The sequence below is a fragment of the Molossus molossus genome, unplaced genomic scaffold, assembly GCF_014108415.1.
Source record: "Molossus molossus isolate mMolMol1 unplaced genomic scaffold, mMolMol1.p scaffold_m16_p_2, whole genome shotgun sequence".
Taxonomy (NCBI): Eukaryota; Metazoa; Chordata; class Mammalia; order Chiroptera; family Molossidae; genus Molossus; species Molossus molossus.
Genome location: NW_023425355.1, coordinates 85828005 through 85834004, shown reverse-complemented (window position 1 = coordinate 85834004; position 6000 = coordinate 85828005).

Genomic DNA, 6000 nt, shown 5'->3' with positions numbered 1-6000 from the left:
CTCCCCCGTGAACCCATCTGGGCCTGGACTTTTGTTTGCTGGGAGAGGCTTGATTACCTCTTCAATTTCCTTAGTTGTTATTGGTCTGTTCAAGTTTTCTATCTCTTCTGGGAATAGTTTTGGGAGACTGTGTGTTTCTAGAAATGTGTCCATTTCGCTTAGATTGCCGAATTTGTTGCCATATCGTTGTTCATAGTAGTTGTTAACGATCTTTTGTATTTCCGTGGTGTTGGTTGTTACTTCTCCTCTTTCATTTCTGATTTTGTGTATTTGGGTTCTCTCTCTTTGTTTCTTAGTGAGTCTAGCTAAGGGTCCATCAATCTTGTTTATCTTTTCGAAAAACCAGCTCTTTGTTTCATTGATCCTTTGAATTGTTTTTTTGGTCTCTATGTCATTTATTTCTGCTCTGATCTTTACTATTTCCTTCCTTCTACTTGCTCTGGGGTTTTCTTTTTGTTTGCTTTCTAATTCTTTAAGCTGTGAGGTTAGACAGTCAATTAGAAATTTTTCTTGTTTTTTGAGGTAGGCCTGTTGTGCTATGAACTTCCCTCTCAGAACTGCTTTCGCTGCATCCCATAGATTCTGTGTTGTTGTGTGTTCATTTTCATTGGTTTCCGGGAAGTTTTCAATTTCTTCCCTGATCTCCTCGGTGACCCATTCATTGTATAATAACATGCTATGTAGCCTCCATGTGTTGAAATGTCTTTGGATGTTCTTGTTGCAATTGATTTCTAGTTTCATGCCATTGTGATCTGAGAAGATGCTTGATATGATTTCAATCTTCTTGAACTTGTAGAGATTTAGTTTGTGTCCTATCATGTGGTCTATCTTTGAGAATGTCCCATGTGCACTTGAGAAGAATGTGTATTCTGTAGTTTTGGGGTGTAATTATCTGTAGATATCTATTAAATCCATTTGGTCTAGTGCTTTATTTAGAGTCTCTGTTTCCTTGCTAATTTTTTGCCTAGAGGATCTATCCAGTGCTGTCAACGGGGTGTTGAAGTCCCCTGCTATGATTGTATTGTTGTCGATTTCTCCTTGGAAGTCCTCCAGGAGATTTTTAATATATTTTGGTGCTCCTATATTGGGTGCATATATGTTTATCAAGGTTATATCTTCCTGTTGGATAGATCCTTTCAATATTATATAGTGGCCTTCTTTGTCTCTAGTTATGGTCTTCATTTTGAAATCTATTTTATCAGATATGAGAATTGCTGCCCCAGCTTTTTTTTTTTTTTTTTGCTTTCCATTTGCTTGGAAAATTTTTTTCCATCCGTTCACTTTCAGCCTATGTGAGTCTTTTGTTTAGAGGTGGGTCTCTTGTAAACAACATATAGATGAGTCATGCTTTCTTATCCAATCAGCTACTCTGTGTCTTTTTATGGGAGCATTCAATCCCTTTACATTTAAGGTGATTATTGATATGTACTTATTTAGTGCCATTTTTGTTTAGTGTGGTTCTATTTTTCTTCCCATTTCTACTGCTAATTACAGCAGTCCTTTTAACATTTCTTGCAGTGCTGGTTTGGTGCTAATGTATTCCCTTAGCCTTTTTTTGTCTGGGAAGCTCTTTATTTGATCTACTATTTTGAATGATAGTCTTGCTGGGTAGAGTAGTCTTGGATTCAGATTCTTGTGTTTCATGACTTTGATTACTTCATGCCATTCTCTTCTGGCCTGTAGTGTTTCTTGTGAGAAGTCAGCTGAGAGCCTTATGGGGTTCCCTTTGTAGGTAACCTGTTGCTTATCTCTTGCTGCTTTTAGGATTCTCTCTTTGTCTTTAATTTGTGGCATTTTAATTACTATGTGTCTTTTGTGGGCTTGTTTGAGTTCTTCTTACTTGGGACTCTCTGTGCTTCTTGAACTTGAATGCCTTCTTCCTTCACCAAATTAGGGAAGTTTTCTCTGACTATTTTTTTGAATATATTCTCTATCCCTTGCTCATTTTCTTCTTCTTTGGGGACTCCTATGATGCGAATATTATTACGTTTCCAGTTGTCCCACAGTTCTCTTAAGCTGTCTTCCTGTTTTTTAATAGTTTTTTCCTTTTGTTTTTCTGATTGGTTGATTTTTTCTACCCTGTCTTCTAATTCACTGATCCTGTCCTCAGCTTCCTCTACTCTGCTTTTTATACCTTCCAATGTTTTTTTCATTTCTGATATGTCATTTTTTATCTCTTCTTGTTGGTTTTTAATTTCCAATTGGCTTATTTTCAGTGTCTCTATGTCCTTACTCATGCTATTCAGCTTCCTCAAGATCATGGCTCTGAATTCTAGCTCTGCTAACATGCCTAATTGCTCCACATTGATCTCATCTCCGGTGGAGGTCTCTTGCTCTTTCATTTGCCTTCTGTTTCTGTGTTTCACCATTTTGGCTATCACTGTGGGCTTTGGAGCCTGTCAAGTTCTCCCTGTGGGTGTTGGTGTTCTGCTGTTTGTGGCTCCCTCTCCTGTGTTTAGATGAGTGAGGGAGGACCCACGTTGAATACTACTGTCATGTCTTACTTTCCTGGTTAAAGTTGCCAGCCCAGGAAAGGTACTGTTATCCTCTAGCTTTTTGCCTGGAGGCTAGCAGTCTAGGTTACTTGATGAGTTTTGGGTTGTCAGTTGATTGAAAAACTCCCTCTGGTGCTCAGCCAAGGGGCTTTCAGGAGGGTGGGGCAGATGCTGGTTGTTAGTGAGCCTCAATTAGCAGTTCATTGGCCCACAGGGTGGGGTTGGATCTCCGTGGGAGTGGCTGCTGCCTCTCCTCAGAGCCCTGGGAAGGAGCAATGTGGCCACCGTCCTGGGTGGCAGCAACTCAGCCAAAGCTCTGAGCGCCCTCCAAACCCCGAGTGTCCCAACACAGTTCCTGTCCAGTCCACCCTCCCTCTGCCGGAGCCCAAGGTGAGTGTCTGTGGCTGTTTTAGCCTCTGTCCTGGCTCTGCGCTGTGGAGCTGCCTGGGAGTGTAACCCGCGGGCGCTGCTCCCAGCTGAGGTCACTGCCCAGCTGCTGACCGTGGGCTCCCAGCCCCCGTCTCGCGCCTTCGCAAGCCTACCGGGATGGAGTCAGTGTCCCTCATTGTATGGTCCTCGCAAGCTGCTTTTCTGTTGGTTTTTCCCGTGGATTTGTCTGTGTTATAGTTGTAATTCCAGTTTGGTTCTGGGAGAAAGTCTGTGTAGCTCCGTTCACTCCGCCTCCATTTTTCGGTTCCCGGGAGAGTCTTAATTACATCTTCAATTTCTTTTTTTGTTATTGGTGTGTTCAAGTTTTCTGTCTTTTTCCAGTTCAGTTTTGAGAGACTATGTGTTTCTATGATTTTCTCCATTTCGCTTAGATTGTCGAATTTGTTGTTGTATAATTGTTCATAATATCTGTTAACAATCCTATGTATTTCTGTGGTGTCAGTTATTATTTCTCCTTTACATTTCTGATTTTGTATATTTGGGTTTTCTCCCTTTGTTCTTCGTAAGTCTAGCTAAGGGTCCATCAATAAGTTTTTCTTTTCAAAGAACCAGCTCTTTGTTTCATTAATCCTTTGAGTTGTATTTTTGGTCTCCACATCATTTATTTCTGCTCTGATCTTTACTCTTTCGTTCTTTCTACTTGCTCTGGAGTTTTCTTTCTGTTTGCTTTCTAGTTCCTTAAGTTGTGAGGTTAGATATTCAATTAGAATTTTTTCTTGCTTCTTAAGGTAGGTTTGTAGTGCTTTAAACTTCCATCACAGATCTGCTTTCTCTTCATCCCATAGATTTTGTGTCATTGTGTTATTATTTTTATTGGCTTCCAGGAAATTTTTAATTTCTTCCTTGATCTCCATGGTAACCCATTCATTGCTCAATAACATGCTATTTAGCCTCCATGTTTTCAAATGTCTTTGCATGTTCTTGTTACAATTTATTTCTAGTTGCATGCTATTGTGATCTGAGAAGATACTTGATATGATTTCAATCTTCTTGAAGTTGTAGAGACTTCGTTTGTGTCCTAACATGTGGTTTCTCTTGAGAATGTCCTATTTGCACTTGAGAAGGATCTGAATTCTGTGGTTTTGGGGTGTAATTCTCTGTAGATATTTATGAAATCCATTTGATCTAGCGCTTCATTCAGAGTCTGTTTTTGTTGTTGTTGTTGTTGTTGTTAATTTTTTGTCTAGTGATGTCAGCAGTGTATTGAAGTCCCCTGCTATGATTGTATTGCTGTTGATTTCTCCTTTGAAGTCTTCCAAAAGATTTTTAATATATGTTGGTGCTTCTATATTGGGTGCATATATGTTTACCAAGGTTATATCTTCCTATTGGATAGATCTTTTTAATATTATAGTGGCCTTCTTTTTTTCTGGTTATGGTCTTCATTTTGAAATCTACTTTATCAGATATGAATATTGCTACCCCAGCTTTTTTGTGCTTTCCGTTTGCTTGAAAGATTTTTTTTTCATCCGTTCACTTTCAACCTATGTCAGTCTTTTGTTGTGAGGTGGGTTTCTTGTAAACAATATATATGTGAGTCATTCTTTCTTATCCAGTCAGCTACTCTGTGTCCTTTTATCAGAGCATTCAACTCATTCACATTTAAGGTGATTATTGATATGTAGTTATTTATTACCATTTTTGTTTAATGTGGTCATATTTTTCTTCCTATTTCTTCTACTACTTACAGCAGTCCTTTTAGCAAATCTTGCAGTGCTGATTTGGTGTTAGCCTTTGTTTTTTTTTTTTTTTTTTTTTTCTAGAAAGCTCCTTATTTGACCTTCTATTTTGAATGCTAGCCATGTTGTATAGAGTAGTGTTGGATTCAGATTCTTGTTTTCCATGACCTTGATTACATCATGCCACTTCTTTCTGGCCTGTGGTGTTTCTTTTGACAAGTCAGGTGAGAGCCTTATGGGGTTTCAATTGTAGGTAACCTGTTGCTTATCACTTGCTGCCTTTAGGATTCTCTTTGTCTTTAATTTGGGGCATTTTAATTACTATGTGTCTTGGTGTGGGCCTGTTTGGGTTCTTCTTACTTGGAGCTCTCTATGCTTCTTGAACTTGTATGCCTTCTTCCTTCACCAAGATAGGAAATTTTTCTGTCACTATTTCTTCAAATATATTCTCTAACACTTGCCCATTTTCTTCCTCTTTGGGGGTCTCCTTTGATGCGAATATTATTACTATTCTAGTTGTCCCACAGTTCTCTTAAGCTGTCTTCCTGTTCTTAAAATTTTTTTGTTTGTTTGTTTTTCTGATTTATTGATATTTTCTACTCTGTCTTCTAATTTACTGATCCAGTCCTCAGCTTTCTCTACTCTGTTGGTTAGTCTTTCCAATGTGTTCTTCAGTTCTGCTATGTCATTCTGCATTTCCCCTTGTTTGGTTTTCAGTGTTTCTATATCTTTACTCATGGTGCTGATATCTTTACTCATGCTGTTGAGCTTCCTCATGATCATGGCTCTGAACTCTACCTCTGATCATTTTCTTAGCATTTCATTTATATCATATTTGATAGAGTTCTCTTGTTCTTTTATTTGGGATTTGTTTCTTTGTTTCACCAATTTGGCTCAGTGGGTTTTGGAGCCTGCCAAACTTTCCCTGTGGGTGTTGTTGTTCTGCTGTTTGTGGCTCCCTCTACTAAGTTTGGATGAGCCTGGGTTGGCCTATGTTAAACACCACTGTAAAGTCTTACTTTCCTGTGTAGATTTTCAAGCCCAGGGAAGGTTCAGTTATCCTCAATTTTTTTTTCTGGTGGCTATTATTCTCAGTTACTCAGTGCCTTTGAATGTAGTCCTTGTGTTCTGCATAAGAGGATTTCTAGATGGTGGGATAGATGCTGGTTGTCAATGATCCTCAATTTGCATTTTTTTCCCTCAACTGTGAATGGCTCAATCTCCATGGTGGTGGTTGGCTGCTGCTTTTCCCCACAGCTCTGGGAAGGAGCACAGTGGCCACCATCATTTTTGGCTGCAACTCAGCAAAAATTCTGAATGCCCTCCAAATATTGGGTGTCCCCACAGAGTTCTAGCCCAGTCTGCCCTCCCTCTGT